We start from the raw sequence: 20,873 nt of genomic DNA, 5'->3' as shown, positions 1-20,873 counted from the left end.
GTATACCCCATCTTCTTTATCCATTCAACTATTTTTTTAAGATTTTTTATTTATTTATTTATTTGGGACAGAGAGAATGAGAGAGAGCACATGAGAGGGGGGAGGGACAGAGGGAGAAGCAGACTCCCCGCCAAGCAGGGAGCCCGATGCGGGACTCGATCCAGGGACTCCAGGATCATGACCTGAGCCGAAGGCAGTCGCCCAACCAACTGAGCCACCCAGGAGCCCTATCCATTCATCTATTGATGGACATCTTGGCTCTTTCCATAGTGTGGTTATTGTGGACATTAATGCCCTCTTTAAAAAGCTGAAACTAGTACTGATTTTTCCCTCTTTGAACTTTAAGGTGAATATGCTTTATTAAGGGAAATTTAATGTTATGGGAAGAAAAGATTCACAATGCTGATCAATGAGGAATAGAGGGCGTCCTAAGGTAAATGCATGAGGCACAGACCAATGCTGAAAAACGCTTTTTTTTTTTTTTAAGATTTTATTTATTTAGAGAGAGAGACCAGGCGGGGAGGGAGAGGAAGAGAGTCTCAAGCAGGCTCCCTGCAGGGCTCTATCTCACGACTGTGAGATCACAACCTGAGCCAAAACCAAGAGTCAGACACTTGACCGACTGCACCACCCAGGCGCCCTGAGAAATGCTTCTTTAGAATGCTGGCAGGAATCAGATGGTGCACTCAAACCAGTAACTGAGCAGAGCTCATGAGGGTTCTGCTCACCAAGATGTGGGCACAGCTACGGGAGACCAACAATGGATGTGGAAGCGTCCTCCATAGGCAGCAGCCACAAGCAAGCCATGGCTCCCCTAGGGTGAGGGGACTGCAGGGAGAGAGGATGCCAGAACCCACAGAGACGGCTGACTGGGAGACAGTGGCCATTAGCACAGGAATGTGGCCGCTGCCAACGCAAGGCCTGAAGGAACATAAATACCCCCAGCCATCGTGTCCCCAGCTTTCTCTGGGACTTCCACGGGCCAAATCCCACAGGAAGCCATAGACAAAGGGGTCCAGTGGGTGCTCTTCATAGAGCTCAGTCTCCTGGGGCTCCAAACATGGTGGCAAAGGGTGGAAGGAGATCTGGAGGAACCAACACAGAACACCCAACACAGCGTTACTCTGTTTTTTATCTGACGCCCCTAAACCTACTTCATAACACGTTGTAAAATACATTTTACCCAAAGTTTGTATTATAATTATTTAACTTCAATTTGTATCTGTGAAGCCAAGGGGTGCCCGGATATCGGATTAAACACTCTTCTGGATGTGTCTGTGAAGGTGTTTCTGGAAAAGAGGAGCATTTGAATTGGACGATTGGGTAAAGTAGGTGCCCTCCCCAGTGAGGGCCTGCATAGTACAAACCGGCAGGGGAAGGTTGAATTTGCTCTCAGCCTGACTGCTGGGAAATTGATCTCCTCCCAACCTTGGTGCTCCTGGTTCTCAGGTCTTCAGACTCAGCCTGGAATCTATGCCGCTGGCTCTTTGGCTTTCCTGAGGTCTCAGATTGCAAACAACACTGTGGGACTTCTCAGCCTCCATCATCATGTGAGCCAATGCTTTATAATTAATCTCTCTCCTCTCTCTCTTTCTAGATATCTAGATATCTAGATAGATACATAGATAGATACATAGATGGATCTTATTGGTCCTGTTCTAATATAGTATCTATGCATTTTCTTAGGAGAAGGAAAATCATTAAAAGTACAATAAGTCACTCAATCATGATATGGTTGCCCAGCATGCATCCTAAAGGACAAAGTATTCTAAATTGTTTAAGAATAAGAACCCTATAAAGACAATGACTTGGCATCTGTGCTTAAACAAAATGTTTCATGGACATTTTAGTACCATGCATATATATATGTATATATATATATATATATATTTTTTTTTTTTAATTCAACCATCATCATGCTGTGCATTCATCATCTGCAGCCTTCACTTGTTTAGAATTCCCTGCTGGTAGCCAAACTTCTGTCTGGGAAATATATGAGCCAGTCTATATCTCCCATGATGAGTTTCCAAGGAAGCATTATAATGAAAGACTGTGAGTTACTCATAACCAATGACTAAAGGAAACAACATTCTAAGGAGTTGTGCACTGTCTTTGACAAGGTGGGAAAGCATACTCTCAGAGCAGGTGCTCAACAAATGCCATGCTGAATGAATGAAGCCTTTCCTCACAGTAAAAGAGGTGGGTCCAAGCTTCTTCATGGAGCTAAGGAAACATAAGAGATCATCCGCCACATTATCTTAACAACTGATCCATTCTTATTCTCCGTAGTTCCCCCTCAGATCCAGGGGAATGCTGGCCGTCGCCCCTTCAGAAACTGAGGCAAGGATATTCCCACAGGTGATCAGTGGCCCAAAGTGAGATCCCTGGCTGATAGAAGAACATGTCTACTCCATATTCAAGACCTAGGGGACTGACTGAGATGAGTCAGTGACACACTGGAGTCTCTGGAACCCCAGCCAGGGTTCTTCTTGGAGTTGTAAACTCTTTCAGCCTTTTGAGAAGGGCCACCACTTACATAGCATGGTAAGGGGGAGAGATCAGTTTCCTTTATGACCCCATCAGGTGGTACCCACACCCTTCTTCTATGTGTTTAAAATAATGGGTGTGACATCATGCCCATGACAAAGAAGTTAAGCATGTTAGGAATCCAAACATGACTCTAAACACACATCCAGTGATGTGTGGCCCAGGTCCCGTCAGGATTGAAGGACTCATTGCCACAGCACCCAGAGCTCTGCTGCACACAGCCCTCACCTGTCAGCCCCCTTCCGAGTGGCCTCAGCTGAAGAGCTGCCTCACCTGGGGAGACATCCTCCTTCCACAATGCCCTGCCTCCAGTGCTCACTTGATTTGGGATGCATAAAAGCCAGGCTTGTTGCCCCAGCTCAGCACAGTTCTGAAAGGTCATCCCATCTTTTGATCTCCTGGGAGGGTTGGCCGAGGTTACAGATGATGCTGAATTGTGTCTCAGCTCTGCCCCTTCCCAAATCCTGCTTCCTCCCTCTCCCTTCCACAGCTGTGGATACCAAGACAGTCCCTGAGAAGTCCTGCGTGCTAATCTCTAGCTCAGACTCTGCTTCCCGGGGGATCCAATCTGCAACAATTACCAACCCCTTGGTTTACTTTTGTTCACTGTTCTTTTTTAAAAAATAGAAATACAATTTACATTTTAAATTGTGTAAAATCTGCATGAATATTGATTTTCTGTGTCTACTTGGATAGGGCATAGTACCTCATTATTCAATTAAACAATAATCTAGGTGTTGCTGTCAAGGTATTTTGTAGAAGTGACTAACACAGTTAGTTGACTTTAAGTAAAGATTACCCTCAAGAATGTGGGTGGGCCTCACCCAATCAGTAGAAGGTCTTAAGAGCAGAAACTGAGGTTTCCCCTGAGGAGAAAAAATTCTGCCTCAAAACTGCAACATCAGCTCCTGCCTGAGTTTCAGCCTGCCAGCCTCCCCTGCAGATTTTGGACTTGCCAGCTCCACAGTCATGTGAGCCAAAACCTTAAAATAAATCTCTCAATATATATATCCTTTTAGTTCTGTTTCTCTGAAGAACCCTGACTTACATAGTCTTCCACCATTACTGGATGTTTTTTTCTTTTTGTTGACTTATCCTTTTTTACTTTACACATTTGGAGGTTATGTTATTAGGTGCAAACAAATTTAAGATCATTTTATCTTAAAGTGGAAACTTTTATTGCTCTGAAATGAACTACTTTTATCTCTGACTTTGTAACTTCTGGTGTGCATAATATTTTCCCCATCCTTTACTTGTTGCTATACTTATATATAAGGTATATCTCTTATAAAGAGCATGTTCAACTTTGTTTTATTTTATTATCTGGTCTGAGGAACTTTATATTTCAATTGGAATACTTCGTCTGTTTAAATATACTGTAATTTAGGCTTAAATCTACCACCTTGCTATTTGTTTTATATTTGCCCTGACTATTCTATATTTTCTGTCCTTTCTTAAGATTTTTTGGATTTTTTAATAATTTATAATTTCACTTCTTCTTTTAGCTTGTTAATTATACTTAAAAATTTGCAGGGGGGTTATTTTCCCTAGAGAGTACAACAGGTATTCTTGACTTAGTAAAGTGCTATTTTTTTTTGCTACTTTAATTTTCTATTTTTGATCTCACAAAGTGATGTTATTTATACAATCAATATTTATCTAGATATGTGTATTCTTGTCATTGCTCTTTGTTATTTTTAATTCCTATGTTTTGTTTCTTTATATGCCACTTACTGTGATAAATGCATTGCGTATGTTTCCTGTCTATCTGAAGACAGCCTTGCCATGTAGATCCCATTTTATAGATGAGGAAATCAAGGCTCAGAGAGATGCAGTACAATAGTGTACTGCTTCATAACTCGGAGCATAAGCTTTGAAAGCCAGTAGACTCTACCACCTGCTCTTACCATTTTGAGCAAATCATTTATCACTGTAAGCGTCTCTTTATCTATAAAATAGATACTAATAACAACAAAAGCACCTACTTCATATTTTGGTTGTAAGACTCTAATAAACTGAGGCATGCTCAATGTCTAATGCAACGTCTGGCACATCGTACCTGCTCTACAAAGCTTCATATCGTTTGCGATGATGATGATGATGAGAATCGTGTAATAGGCATGTTGCACACCATTGCCGCCCTCCCGCTGTGCATCTCAGGGCAACTCCACCCCCTTCAGCATCTAGAAGGAAATGGCATTCAGCAATCCCTGAGAAAGGTGTGGCCACAGATTTGACCCAAGGTCGCCCAGGGTGACTATTTTGTATTGCTTTTATTCTCCTAAAGCCCTTTCCCATTCTGAGATACACAAATATTCTTCCAGGATTTTTATCAAGGCTGATTGTCAACATTTAGATCTTTAATCCACCTGGTATTTACTCGGGGGTCATGTATCAGAATACATATTTAAGTTTATCATGTTAATGTACTTATTCTGCTTCTGGAATTTCTACTTCATCCCTGTTAGTATTCTATTCTGTGCCACCACCACCACCTGTTTTAAATATATTAATATTAAACTATGTTTTTACATCTAGTACAACAAATATCACAAGTCAATCTTTTTCTATTTTGTTTCTATTTTATCTTTTCTCAGCTCTACTCATGAATTTCTTCTTCTAGATGAATCTTAATTTTACTTGAACACGTTTCAGAATAAATCCCACTGGGAATTTAAATGCAATTGCATTAACCCTGTAAGTGAATGATTTTCATTTACTACATTCCTTTTTTCATGTAGCTATCAGTTTTTTTGGCTCTCTTCACATTGTTTGCAAAATTCTTTATAAGTCCATTTGGGTGCTTCATATTTTGTGTTACTATTATAAAAGGGAATTTATTTCCATTAAATATAATAACTTTTTTTCTGAATTTTAGAAAAGCCATTTATGCTTTATAAATTCATTATGTGTCTAGCCACTTAATTATAAAATTTGGGTGTTGGGATCTTTCTAGATAGAGAATCATCATTATCTAAAAGTAATAAAAAGGTAAATTTCTTCTCTTTCCAGTGTTACATATCTTGCTGTGTTGGCTAAAATTCTAGAACATTAGATGATAATAGTGATAGAAAACATCCCTCCCTGGTTCTTGGTTTTGGTGGGGCATGTTAATATCTCATTGCCAGGTATGGCTTTGGCTGTTAATTTCATGTATGTCTTCTATTAAGAGATAATGCTTACATTTCTGGTTTTGCTGCCTGTTTCTCCTCTCCCTCCAATCAAAATGACTACCCTAGTAATAGTAGTAATAGTTGCAGCAGTTGCTAGTATATATTGGGTACTCATCAATACTTTATATAGTAGACATTTAATATAGTCATCTCAGTATTTATAATGCAGGGTTATTGTTATTCCCAGTTAAACATAAAGAAATGGAGGTGTTCACTCACCTTGGTCATAAAGTTCAGCTTTGAACCTTGGTCCATAATAGTCAAAGTGTGACTCATGTATTTTTTCTGTCATGCAAAGAGCTCATGGTCCTTATTCTTCATGTGCCCTCTCCCACATGGACTTCCCACCTGTCTCTGCTCAGCTCTGTGCTTCACGAGGGCAACTTCTGGAGACTGTACTCCCTAGCCTCATTTGCTGGCTGCCTTCTATTGGGTTTGGCCAACTAGGGTCACTGACATGACATTGGAAGGGAAGGAGAAGAGTTCTTCCTTGGCTCTCTCCCTGCCCCAAAGTGAAATCTTTAGTAGTAGTTGAGTCCCCAGTAATAGCCCCTTTACCATTGCTTAGGTGCCAGCCCTACCTCTTCCCTTTCCCTATCTGCCCTAGGAGTGGTAATAGCTTACCATGGGTGCTATCTTTAGGTGTCTCACCACCCCTTGTATGTTTCCTTAGCTTTGCCAAGCTTGTTTCAAGTTGTCCCTTCACTAAAGTCTCGATTAAATAATCTGGTGGGGACCTTGACTTATTCAGAGTCTCTATTTTTTCTAATTAAAAAACATATTTTATAAAACTCCAAGAAGCTAATATAGGAGAAAAACCTAGATGACCTTGGGTTTAGCAATGACGTCTTAGATCTATTTTTAAGTAATTTCTACACCCAACATGGGGCTTGAACTCACAACCAAGAGCAAGAGTCTCATGCTCTACCAACTAAGCCAGCCAGGGGCTATGACTTCTTAGATCTAAAAGCACAATCAGTAAAAGAAAAAATTAATAAGTGCATTCCATTAAAATTAGAAACTTCTGTTCTACAAATGACACTCCTAGGGGAATGAGCAAACAAGCCTCTTTCAAAGGAAAGTTTTTTCAAGGTACATATTAGATAGAGGACTGGTATCTAAAATATACAACGAACTCTTAAAAGTTAACATAAGAAAACAAACAATTTAAAAATAGGCAGAAGAGCTGAACAGATACTTTACCAAATAAGATATACAGATGGCAAATAAGCATGTGAAAAAAGATGCTCAACATGATTATGGAATTGCAAATTAAAACAAGGAGATAGCACTATACACCTACTAGAATGGCCAAAATGCAGGACACTGACAACACCAGATGTGGGCTATGGAGCAAAAGAAACTCCTATTCATTTCTGGTGTGAGTACAGAATTGTAGAGTGACTTTGGGAGTTGGTTTGATGGTTTCTTTCAAAATTAAATATGCTTTTACTATATGACCTAGTAATCATGCTCCTTGGTATTTACCGAAATGAGTTGAAAAATCTACATTCAGACCGAAACCTCCACGTGAATGTTTATTCATAACAGCAGCTTATTTAAAACTGCAAAAACCCCCACAAAACTATAAACCATGAAAAGACATAGAAGAACCTTAAATACATGTTGCTAAGTAAAAAACACCAATCTGAAAAGCTACATACTCTATGAGTCCTACTGTAGGGAAAGAAAAATAATTTTCCCTCTACCTTCTGAGTTCTTAGCTAAGACTCCTGTAATAAAAGACAGACTAACAAGAGAAGAACAAAAAGAAGTTTATTAACATTTCTGCCTCATGTATACGTGGAAGTTTCATGGGGGAAAATGACTAACTGTCTGAGGTGGCTTAGAACTCAGGAATAAATGCCATCTTAATAAGGAAAAGGGAAGTTGCAGGCTTCTTAGGGGAGAGAAAATGGTTTTAGGAAAGCAGAAGGGGCCCTCAGAAGACTCGATGGGGAGTCTGACGGTTTGGGACAGAGTGTGTCTGGATGCGATGCCGACTTTTAGTCTCATCTCCTGTACTAAGAATCCATCTTCCTTGCTGAAGACACTCCCAGGAGGGGATTGATGATGACCTAGTTCCTTTTGGAGGGTCTGACTTAAGGCAGATGAGGGAGATCAGAGTCCTCCTGCATCTGCTGTTTTCCAGTGCTTTCAGGTCAAAGTAATCAGTGTACCAAAGCAGCATATGTTAGGGTGGCATGTCCTGGAGTCCTTCAGTCATATTTTTGGGGCCGCATATTCTGCTTCCTGGAAAATTCAAAACTATGAAGATAGTCAATGGATCAGGGGCTTGGGAGGAGGGAAAGATGAATAAGTGGAGCACAGGGGAGTTTTAGGACAGTGAAATCTTCTGTAGGGTGCTATAATGGTGGATAGGGGGCATTATACATTTGTTCACACCCACAGAAGGTACAACACCAGGAGTGAATCCTAATGTGAACTATGGACTTGAGTTAATAACAATGTATCAACATTGGCTCATCACTTGTAACAAATGTACCACCCTAATGTAAGATGTTAATTGTAGAGGAGACTGCAAGAAGAGAGAGTATATGGAAGCTCTGTACTTTTCACTAATTTTTTTTGGGGGGGGGCATACCTAAAACAGTTCTAAAAAATAAAGCCTATTAATTTTTTTTAAAAAGTATCATCATTTTTAATGCATTTTCAGTAGAAATAATTGTGTAGATTTTCCTTCAACTGCAGATCTGATACATTAAATTGATAGATTTCCTAGTGCAGAGTTGTCCTTACATTCCTGGAATAATTCTGTTTGATCGTGTGGTATGTTCTCATTTTTATTTAGCACTGAAATTGATTTGTTGAAATTTCATTTAGAATTTTTGCACCTATATTCATAAGTGAGAGTGTCTCATATGCTATTTTTTTTAAGTTGAGTGGTTTTGGTGCTGTCTTTCTCAAGCACTGGTACCAAGTTAATATAAGTTCATGAAAATAAATTGAGATTTAAATAAAACTATAGATTAGGCATCTGTGCTCTATTATATACAGTAGAAATTATTTTGTATGAAACCACTTGACCTTGAAAAATTTTGAAGTGGTTTAAAAGTTTCTGAAAAATCCTTTCAGTAGCGTGCATAGTCATTGGATTATTCAGGTTTTCTGCTTCTTTTTAAGTAAAGTTTTATAATTTATACTTGGCCAGAAAATGATGCTTTTCATAAAAATATCAAATTTATTTATTGAATATGTATTTTAAAGTTATCCTTACTTGTATAGTTTCCCCTGAGTCTGTACTCACATCATGTTTTTACTCCCACATTTGTGTATCTTTATTTGAATCAAATTTATTTAATCAAAATAGTAAAAATTAAAAGTGAATGCATGTCTGTTGTTGAGTTTCTCTTATTTATATAACTAGCTTTCAGATTTATTAATCTATGAACTCAGCAGCTTTCCCCTTTCCTGATGTAAGGGAGAAATTTCTCCTCCTCTACCCATTCTAGGTTCTCCAGCAGGGGCTTGTGCATTAGACTAGCCACAGGCAGATGAACATGAGAACACACAGAAGTTTAAGGGCATGTGGGAGCACTCAGTACCCAAAGAGGTGGTTAGATCTTGGGCTTAAATACAGAAAAGGGGTTTGGGAATTTTCTGGTCAGGGAGGCAATTTGTGGGAAAGTGGCCAGGAGAAGTATGGTAAACAAGAGTTGCTTAGTAAGACTTGTTCTGTACATTTAAGTTGGTGCCTTCTTTGTTCTTAAGTGTCCACCTCTTCCAGATACAGGAGAGAGACCCACCTCTACAAATGTAGATTTCCTTTACAAAAGACAAACCTGTACCCTGTTTTTAGAGCTTTTCCTGTGTCTGCTTGTTCTCAATGGCCTTTAGTTCAAAATAGTCCCTATGCTAAAGGGGTATATTTTGGGGTGGCATATTTTGGTACCCTTCAATGATAATTTCTTAATGAGATATGATTGACATATAACATTGCATTAGTCTTAGGTGTACTACATAAGGGGTTGATATATATATATATATGAAATCATGGGGTACTTGTCTTTCTCTGTCTGACTTACTTCACTGAGCAAATTCCCTCAAGGTCCATCTATGTTGTTGCAAATGTCAGGATTTCCTTCTTTTTTTTGTGGCCAAATAACATACCATCATGCATGCATGTGTGTGTGTGTGTGTGTGTGTGTGTAATTTTCTTTATCCATTCCAGATACAAGTCCCTTATAAGATATAGTATATGCAAAATTTTCTCCCATTCTGTGGGAGTTTTCCCCCCACTTTCTTGATGGTGTGCTTAGAAGCACAAAAGTGTTTCATTTTGATCATGCCCAGTTTATCTATCTTCTGTTGTTGTTGCTTATGCTTTTGGTGTCCCATCTAAGCAATCGTTGCCAAATCCAAAGTCATGAAAATTTACACTTAGGTTTTCTTCTGCAAGTTTTATAGTTTTGGCTCCTCCATTTTGGTGCCGATCCACATTGACTATGTTTTGTATGTAATATGCGAGAAGACTTCAACTTTATTCTTTTTCATGTGGACATCTAGTTGTCCCAGCACCATTTGTTAAAAAGACTATTCTTTCCTCCATTGAATTGTCTTGGCACATAATTTTAACATAGGGTTTGTCAGGTTATTTATAAATGGTTTATAGTTAGTAACTTTCATTTCCTAGTGAGCTAATGTTTGAAAAGTTTGCTTTTTAGTCTCAAGTGATTGGATTCTTTTAAATGTTTTACCAGCATTAGTTTTTATTTTTATCGCATTGTTGTGAGAGACTGTCATGTACAAATCAAATATTATGAAAATCTTATAAACTATATGAAATATGTGATTCAGTTAATATTTTCCAAAAACTTAGAAGGGTATATTTAATCCGATGTGGGTAACAAAGGCAAAAGGAAAAAATTAAATTTCCTTACCACAGCCCATTAACTAGTCCTTGAAACAAGCAGAGTGACCTTCCTCTGAGACCTCAGCTGCTTCAGTGTTGACACTTTCTTAAAGGCAAAAGGTAATCTTAGTTTAACATTGTCTCAACCCCCAAAATTCTGTAAGTCTTCCTTAACATATTAACAATTCCTTTGGAAACTTCTTTTATCTCTACCCCCCAAGATCTTTGTTAGCAATCATCCTCCAAACATATGGCCCACTGATATACATCTCAAGGGTCTCATGACTAAGGTTTTATTAGACAGTAATACATGACCTTTTCCCAACAATAGCTAGCTCCCTCAGGGTCCTGGAAACCTTGCTTCCAAAAGTCCTTAGAGACTTATGCTATATCCCTGACCCCCTCCCAACTTGAAAGTATATAATCAGTCACCCCACACAAGTCCAGACCAGCTCTTTCTGCCCATGGGTCCTATCCCCATGCTTTAATAAAACCATTCTTATTGCACTGAAAAAATTTCCACATCAAAATCTTTGTAAGGTAAAATGTTTAACATATATTAATTAGATCTTATTAATTACATCATTAAAATCCTCTATAGACTTTCTATTTTGGTCTTTTGATTTATGATTATTGAGGATAACATGTTTAAAATTCCCTTATTTCTTGCATTTCCAAATGTTTTTATGTTATTTATTTTAGAGATACACTTTTAATGCATTAAATTTCATGACAATTTTATCTTCACTGTGATTTTTCCCTTGTGCATATAAAATGATCATCTTTGCAATGTTCCATGCCTCTTCACCTTGGATTCTCCATTGTTGTGCTTTCTTTGGTTTGTGTTTCTTTGATATATCTTTTCACATGCTTTAACTTTCAATTCTCTTATTTTACTTATAGCATTAATCTTTTTCTTTTAATAAAAAAGATTAAAATAGTTTATCAAATTACATCCATTTAAATTTATTTTTGTAGGTGATATATATATATATATATATATATATATATACATATATATAATTGTTAATGATGATGATTAATAGTAATAATAGTAATAATCAGCAGCAGCAAGAGCATTGAACTTTGTGAGCCAGGTACTGCTAAGTACTTTTTGAGCATTATCCTATTCATCCCCAAGATTAACCTATAAATTAGGTTTTAAGTAACCCACATTATAGGTGAGGAAATCAAATTTTGGTGCCAATTGGATTTGACATTTTTTATCTTTGTTTTCTTGTTGGCCTGCGCTTTTGTTCTTGTTTTCTCTCTTTTTTAAATAAATTGATTATTTTTAATGTTTTTTAATCTCTAACAATTAGAATGGTGTATACATATACTTTTAATTATCTGATAAGTTTCTTTGAATCTTAAAACATGCACTTGCAACAATATTGATTTCATTACTATTGCCAAAGAAAGTTTCTACTGATACTTCTTGATGTAAAATTAGAAAATTAGCAGCTTCGTATTTCTTGCTCTTTTCCTCCATCTAATTCTTAATTTTGGTTGCCAATAATCTGGAATTTAAAGGTGTGTGTGTGAGAGGGGGTAGAGAGACAGAGGTCCCTTTCACTTTTAGGAACATTTAAAAAATATATGCACTACCCCAATGTCCACAATAGCCAAACTATGGAAAGAGTCAAGATGTCCATCAACAGATGAATGGATAAAGAAGATGTGGTATATATACACAATGGAATATTATGCAGCCATCAAAAAATGCAAAATCTTGCCATTTGCAATGATGTGGATGGAACTAGAGGGTATTATGCTAAGCAAAATAAGTAAATCAGAGAAAGACAAGTATCATATGATCTCACTGATATGAGGAAATCTTAATCTCAGGAAACAAATTGAGGGCTGCTGAAGTGGTGGGGGGTGGGAGGGATGGGGTGGCAGGGTGATAGACACTGGGGAGGGTATGTGCTATGGTGAGCACTGTGAATTGTGTTAAGACTGATGAATCACAGACCTGTACCTCTGAAACAAATAATACATTATATGTTAAAAGAAAAAAAAGAAGATAGTAGGAAGGGAAAAATGAAGCTGGGGGAATCAGAGGGGGAGACAAACCATGAGAGACTATGGACTCTGAGAAACAAACTGAGGGTTTTAGAGGGGAGGGGTGTGGGGGGATGGGTTATCCTGGTGATGGGTATTAAGGAGGGCACATATTTGAATGGAGCACTGGGTGTTATACGCAAACAATGAATCGTGGAGCACTACATCAAAAACTAGATGTAATGTATGGTGACTAACATAACATCATAAAACAAAATTTAAAAAAAAAACCTTCCAAAAAATATATGCACTATGTCTTCAACTTTTTAAAATAATTATTACAATATTTATTTATTTATTTATTTTTAAAGATTTTATTTATTTGACACAGAGAGAGAGAGAGAGCACACAAGCAGGGGGAGCAGGAGAGGGAGAAGCAGGCTCCCCGCTGAGCAGGGTGCCTGATGCTGGACTCCATCCCAGGATCCTGGGATCATGACCTGAGCTGAAGACAGACACTTAACCATCTGAGCCACCCAGGCGCCCAATTATTACAATTTTTAAAAAAATATCTGAATGTTATCTAACTTACCTGCTGTAATTTCCACATTCTCAAGTTTTTTGCTTTGCTTTGATGCAATACATATTCAGCATGGGAAGTTTGTCGTTTTGTTTTGTTGTTAAGGAAGGGCGCAGCACAGAAATGAACTACTTTTTAAAGCCTTGACTATTTGTTTTTGCTTTTACAGATGAAGGAAAACTTGTTTAGTCTAGAATCCTGGTTACAACCTTTCTGCTTTAAATCTCTGTAAATGGCATTCTTGTTTCTATCTGATGTTCATTACCATGGAAAAGTCTGAGACAAAGATTATTTTTCTTTATTTTAAGTAAATTGACTTTTTCTGCCTGAATACTTGAGGATGTGCTTTTTGCCCTGAGATTTATAAATTTCACGAAGTTCCATCTGGATATTGCCCTGTTTTTACTCACCTGAAAATAGGTAAAACATTTTGGTTAACAAAAAGATTCTTCAGGTGAAAAGCATGTTATTTTATTTTAGCTTTGATGGTTAATTCTGTTCTATTCGCTACATTGAAACACATGCTCACACCCATACACAGAGTTGATTTTATCAATCTTTTATGGTATCTGGATTTTGAATTTTTCTTCCCTCCAAGATTATGTTCCAAATAGAACATTTACATGGTTTCAATGTTACCTTTAGATCACTGATCATTTGGGGTTTCTTCTTATGTGAAGTATAAATCCAATTTTACTTTCTCATCAATGAATCTAGGTGTCTTAACACAATTTATGAGAAAGTTCAAGATTTTCCCAATGATTTGAGATGCATCCTTTATCACATACAAATGTTCCATATAGTTGAATCTATTTCTGGACTTTCTACTCTGTTCCACTGGTCTGTCTGCTCAAGGAACATTTCCACATTGCTTTAACTGCAGAAGCTTGATGGAATATTATAATATTTCATAGGGTGAAGACCCCTTTACTTTCTTTTCAGAGTTTCCTTGGCTATTATGCCATATTTTTTAAGAATCTATATACATTTTAGAATCAAATGTCTAGCCCAAGGGAAAAATAAACCAAACTCATTGGTATTTTTATTTTGATTGTATTCAGTTTGTATGTTGATTCGGAAGAATGGGCAGGTTTATAATGTTGTACTGTTGTATCCCTGAACAAGGAGTATCTTCCTTATTATTCAAATCTATTAAGTGTTTTTCTGCAGTGTCTTATACTCTTCCTCACTTTCGTTTTAGCCCATTTCTTATAATGTTTAAGTATTTTTCTTTTCTTTCTTTTTTTTTTTTCCCTTTGGAAGTGGGGTCTGCTTCTTCATTGTCTTCTAATTTGTAGGGTCATCAAAGTGCCCTGTGATAAGAAATATTCTTTTCTTCCGATAACATAGCCTTTTGCTACATTTCTTTCCTTCCCCCTCGGGCCTCCCTGTTGGCTCCCTCTTCCCCGGAAGACTAACACCTCCAGGCTGATGAATTTTAAGCTGCTTCTCCTTCTTCTAGATTTTATTTATTTATTAGAGAGAGAGCGAGAGAGAGCACAAGCAAGGGGAAGGCCAGAGGCATTTTAATCCCACATTAGCCAGGGCTTTGATCCCCAAGGTCTCAGACCTAGTCTCAACATCGGCCTACTCAAGAGAGGCCCTCCATGGGGCGCCTGGGTGGCTCAGATGGTTAAGCGTCTGCCTTTGGCTCAGGTCATGATCCCAGAGTCCTGGGATCGAGTCCCACATCAGGCTCCCTGCTCCTTGGGAGCCTGCTTCTCCCTCTGCCTCTCTCTCTCTCTCTCTCTCTGTCTCTCATGAATAAATAAATAAAATCTTAAAAAAAAAAAAAAAAGGAGAGAGAGGCCCTTCTTCTCCTGGAGGTGCCTTCTCATTCCACCACTATGATGGGGAAAGTTCAGGACATACTACCCCCAAATATGGCATACTGGCCTATTGCGTATTTTAAGCTGAGGGACTTTGAGAAACAGGCAGAAGCAGGAAGGTCACTCTGACCTCCACACCCCTCACCCCTCGTCTCTGAAACAGGTCACAGAGTCTTCACATGAGAGGTGCTCTCCGTGTACCTGGAGGGTACCCAAAGGAAAGGAACATCATTATCTCCCAAGACAAAAGGACACCCATTTACTACACTTAACTTCATTCTCCTTAACCTATCATATTCCTCCATGACCATCCAGTCTTCCTCAGACCTAAAATAAAAATACACAGCTCTGTTTCCTTGGCTTTTCATTTCTTTTGAAGGCTGCTCTGTGATTTCAAACTTATATCAAAGAAATGTGTACACTTTTCTCCTGTTAAGCTGCCTCTGTCAAATTAATTTTCCGATGCAGCCAGCACCCTAAGAGGGTGAGGAAATGTTTTCGTTCTCCACCACTGCCACACCACGCTGTGATCTTTCTCTGACATTTAACCCTTGCTGCAGCCTGGATGCTGAGCCTGGCTCGCTGTTCAGAATGCTTTTCCCAATTACATTTACAGTTTATATTATTCTTTGTCTCCTTGTTTTGTTGTAGATAAGGTTTATAGGTGACTCTTGAAATCCTCATTGTCCTGTGTGCTCTTTGAAGGATACGTGGAGAGATTCAGATTCAGATAGCTGCTATTTGGAATGTGTGTGTGTGTGTGTGCATGTGTGTGTTTAGGGTGGGGGGTATTGCCTTGTGCTTTTTAATTTAGAAAAGCATACCATAAATGATTGCTTTTGTTTATGATGGTGGTATAATTAAGTAACTACTATATCAACGTTGGGTAAGGAGAGACCAATAAACCTCAAATAATTTGCTCAACAACTAGGTTAGAAATTAGAGATTAGGGGTGCCTGGGTGGCTCAAACAGTTAAGCAGCTGCCTTCAGCTCAGGTCATGATCCACGGTCCTGAGATAAAGCCCCACATTGGGCTCCCTGTTCAGTGGGAACCCATTTCTCCCTCTCCCTCTGCCACTCCCCCTGCTTGTGCTCTCTCACTCGTGCTCGCTCTCTCTCAAATAAAATCTTAAAAATAGAAATTAGAGATTAATTTTCTACAACCCATTATTTTGTTTTTATTTCTTTCTAAGATTTTAGTGAGGGGGGAGGGGCAGAGGGAGAGGGAGAGAGTTTCTCAAGCAGACTCCATGTTGGATGGAGTTGATGCAGAGCTCAATCTCACAACCCTGAGATTGTGACCTGAGCCAAAATCAACAGCCAGATGTTTAACTGACTGAGTACCCAGGTGCCCCTATTTTGTTTTTCATTTAAAGTCTCACAATAAGCTCAGCCTTGTGAGAAATAAGAGTAGTTCCTGCCCCTGTTCACCCCTCCAAGAAACTTCTAGACTAATTGGCATTGAGCTTTGCATTACCCTTGAACACTAAGAGAATGAACACATAACCTATTCTAAAGTCTGAATATATTTGTCAGTTAAATAACTCATTTGAATAACTGCCATGGATATTAGGATGGTACATGAAATGATCATCAGTCTGTAACTCCAGCTGTGAAGTTCACAAAGAAACCCAAGTAATAGCTGTATGTATATGCAATAAGATAAAATATGCATTACACTCTTTTTCTTACATATTCAAAATTAAGACATTTTTCCTCAAAGTAAAGCACCAAGAACTTTCCTTTTTTTGGTCTGTCTATAAAGGAGTTAAGCCGGTGTTGAGAATCCTAAGATAGAGGAATCTTATTTTAAAAAGAACTCAACAAGCAATGTGCATAATAGCCAAACTATGGAAAGAGCCAAGATGTCCATCAACAGATGAATGGATAAAGAAGATGTGAGATATATATATATATATATATATATATATATATATATATATATATATATATATATATATATATAATGGAATATTATGCAGCCATCAAAAGGAATGAAATAATGCCATTTGCAACGACATGGATGGAACTGGAGGATATTATGCTGAGTGAAATAAGTCAATCAGAGAAAGACGTGTATCATATGATCTCACTGATATGAGATATTCTTAATCTTAGGAAACAAACCAAGCGTTGCTGGAGTGGTGGGGGGTGGGAGGGATGGGGTGGCTGGGTGATAGGCATTAGGGAGGGTATGTGCTATGGTGAGCACTGTGAATTGTGTAAGACTGTTGAATCACAGACCTGTACCTCTGGAACAATACATTATATGTTAAAAAAAAGAAGAAGAAGAAGAAGAAGATAGCAGGGAGGGAAAAATGAAGGGGGTGGAAGTCAAAGGGGGGATGAACCATGAGAGACTATAGACTCTGAGAAACAAACTGAGAGTTCTAGAGAGGAGGGGGGTTGGGGGGATGGGTTAGTCCTGTGATGGGTATTAAAGCAGGCACGTACTGAATGGAGCACTGGGTATTATACGCAAACAATGAATCATGGAACACTACATCAAAAACTAATGATATAATGTATGGTGATTAACGTAACATAATAAAATAAATAAATAAATAATTTTAAAAAATAAATAAAAACAGCTCAACAAAAATTCAGTTAGGTTTTGTTACAGGTTGCTTATGAATTTTTTAGATGCCAATTTATTAAAACAAATGAATCAATAAAGAAAGCCTACTTTAGCTTTGTCCAATCAAAAGTAAGCTTAAGGAAATGCTATGGGGCTATGTCAAATAAATTTCTATAAGGATGGAAGATTTTACAGATGGAAGCATCACTTTTTCTCAAAGTAATTACTACCTGTGGCCCTCTAATCATTATTTTCTTCAAACATGATCTTTCTTTATGACAAGTAAGTTTGAATTTGAATCATCATTAAGACATTATTACCCATACCACATATAATACATTAAACAAAATGACTCATGTGGTAAGCGCTGTGAATTGTGCAAGACTGTTGAATCTCAGATCTGTACCTCTGAAACAAATACTGCAATATATGTTAAGAAAAAAAAAAAGAAGAAGAAGAAGGTAGCGGGAGGGGAAGAATGAAGCGGGGGAAATCGGAGGGGTAGACGAACCATGAGAGACGATGGACTCTGAAAAACAAACTGAGGGTTCTAGAGGGGAGGGGGGTGGGAGGATGGGTTAGACTGGTGGTGGGTACTGAGGAGGGCACATTCTGCATGGAGCACTGGGTGTTATGCACAAACAATGAATCATGGAACACTTCATCTAAAACTAATGATGTATGGGGATTAACATAAGAATAAAAAAATTATAAATAAATAAATAAATAAATAAATAAATAAATAAATAAATAAAAGTTAAAAAAAAAAATCAATCAACTTAGATTCTGGGAATGTGCCAGAACAAGATCCTCCTGCGGGTTCTGAATTCTCTTAGTTAATGACATTGCATTATAAATTGGCCATTGTCTCTTCCTTTGTACATGTGGTTATCTGATCACTTGGTGCTCAGCTGGTGTTTGCATTTTGTACTTACACAGAGCTCAGGTGCTGAGATTACAAGCCATTCCCTCCGTGCTGCCTGCTGATTCAGGAGCTGGAGCCCATTCTGTCACTGCTGCTGTCCATGCTCACAGTTGTTCCCAACTGGAGGAAATCAAGAACCTCCAGTGTTGTAGGGTGCAGATGGTGGCTACACTTGTGGTGAGCATAACATATAAAGAAGTTGAATCAGTATGTTGTACAACTGAAGCCAATGTGACATTGTGTAACAACTACTCAAATAAAAGATTAATAAAAAAAATAATAAAACAAACAAACAAACAAAAACACCTCTGCCTTTCTTCCCAGGGCCATTTTCGCTTGGATCAATGTTTTCCACGCCTTCCTCTCTCCATGTCCCTCCTTCTGCCACCAGCATGCTGCCTTCTCTGCAATGGGCTCAGACTTTGGCTGAGATTAGAACAAATCACCTACCTGAAACCACATTCAGGGCAATAAGGTCTCCATGCCTTTTAATTTTTTCAAGTTCTTCCAATTCAAGGTCCCGTGTCTTTCTGAAAAAGAGAATATTCTAAGAACTCATTTGTCTCACCTATCATGACTGAATGTGGCATTCTCTCTGTAATATTTACTCTAGTATGCTCTCACTTTATATACCCACAGCTGCCAATTTTCATGTGTATCTTAATAGTTGGAATTGGAAATGCTTCCTTTAATGTAACTCACCGCTTCCCTCCAATTAACACTCACTTACCACTCTAGATGAGAAAGTGGTCTTTAATCTGCACAAACTGAGGGCAGATTCCTGCCCTCTGGGCCCCTCAGGGACATGGGCTCATTCACTCCTTGGAGAAAAATAAATACATTTCTATGTGTTATGTTCCAAACTTCTTTCAGCTGCTTTATTTATAGGTCAGTTTAGTGAACTCCTTAAATCACTGAGGCTAGGCATTTTGATTCATCTATTTTGACATACCTGAAAATGAAAGAAAGAATTGTTGAATTTCATCCAAGATTTTGTCTCAGAAATACTGTGTCCAGTAACTACAAAATTCATATGTGGGCTAATAGCTCAATTGTCAAAGATATTTATTTTGTGCAATAATTAAGATCAATTCATGGATTTACAAGAACATAGAATTGGGTTCAGCAAGAGAGAGAACTTTGTAACAACCAGTGCTCTGGAACATAAAGTAAGTTGGTTGGGGATTAATGAGCCCTGTGGACCTGGGGCCTCAGGAGAGGTCACCTGGACCCTGGAAACCAAAAGATTCAAGCATAGCCTGAAGAATGTTAAACAAGATTGACTTTTGGTTGCTTCCTATTCTGACATCTAAGACTAAGACAACCAACCATACAACAAGTTATATAACATTCCAGACAAACAAAACAAAAATACCACTTCCAGGACTATCCTCAGATGACTCATGTTGGGGAATCTGAAGTCTTGCAAAAATATTTTCTTATGACACACTTGTGGCCTTAGGGTTATTATTCTTGCTGTTGCCTCATCCCTCTGTCTGTCTTGATACAGTCTTCCTCACCATTTGAACCAATGAGCAAGAAGAGCATAAACGTCTTCCTCATTTCTTTCTCTGACACTGACTCAGATGGAATGGAGAGCTGATGGAGGTGACAGCAGATTTATGATATACATAGTTTTATGATGTGTTCACAAATGACTTGATGATAAGATAGAAAGAAGAGAAGTGGATGTTGCCTTCCTTCTTTTTCCCATTATCACTAGTGCTATATTTTTAAGACATTTTACACCTCTATGAAAGTCTACAGGATTTAAACAACAGCATAAAGGAGCAGTTTCTACCCACCTTCTAGTTCTGACATGCTATGATGTTGTGATTTTAAGGGTTCTCATGATTTTGTGGACAATAGATCCATCACTACATTTGTTTTCATCTCTGTTGGTCTGCTCCCCCACAACACAGTCAGATGGGATACTGGGCTGGATGGATTGTTGTCCTCTTTTAATGTGGTACACCTAAGTTTTTTTGCCCCCAAACTATTTCAGTGACTTTCTGGCTGGCCTTCTTCCTCTATAAAGGACAGGCAGATAAAGAAATTAATATGTTAGCATTCCCTTCCTCTTTCCTAAGACACAAATTAGCAATGAGTAGATGCCGGATTATTTTGGAGACTTTGCTTTTTCTTTCTTAGAATCTGGTGAAGGCTCTCAGGTAAAGGGAAAGATTTAGAACTTCTGGTTTCAGCTCTGACACATAACAAGCTTGGAAATCATTCTATCTTTACAAGAAGAAGCTGAACTCTTTCTTGGAAAATCAATGACATTTCTTGGACTCATGAGGGAATTGAAGTTGCAAGGCAAACTGTCAACCCCAAATCTGGAGAGACAAAGGCTAGGTCTGCTG

General features: G+C 38.2%; 1 long non-coding RNA gene across 1 annotated transcript; it reads right to left on the bottom strand.

Annotated features, from left to right (window-relative positions):
- Window positions 1–7,520: 7,520 nt before the first annotated feature.
- LOC135362459 (uncharacterized) lies at window positions 7,521–19,448 on the bottom strand. Its single transcript, XR_010407214.1, has 3 exons — window positions 19,241–19,448; window positions 18,521–19,040; window positions 7,521–7,973 (listed from the first exon to the last, which is right to left on the bottom strand). It is a non-coding gene; the product is annotated as an uncharacterized LOC135362459 (long non-coding RNA).
- Between the last annotated feature and the right edge of the window lie 1,425 nt (window positions 19,449–20,873).

The sequence above is a fragment of the Mirounga angustirostris genome, unplaced genomic scaffold (genome assembly GCF_029215605.1).
Source record: "Mirounga angustirostris isolate CCGP_5_RB_7025 unplaced genomic scaffold, mMirAng1.0.hap1 SCAF_14, whole genome shotgun sequence".
NCBI classification, from domain to species: Eukaryota; Metazoa; Chordata; class Mammalia; order Carnivora; family Phocidae; genus Mirounga; species Mirounga angustirostris.
Note: the sequence above shows the minus strand (reverse complement) of the source record. Positions and strands in the feature narration are given on the sequence as shown.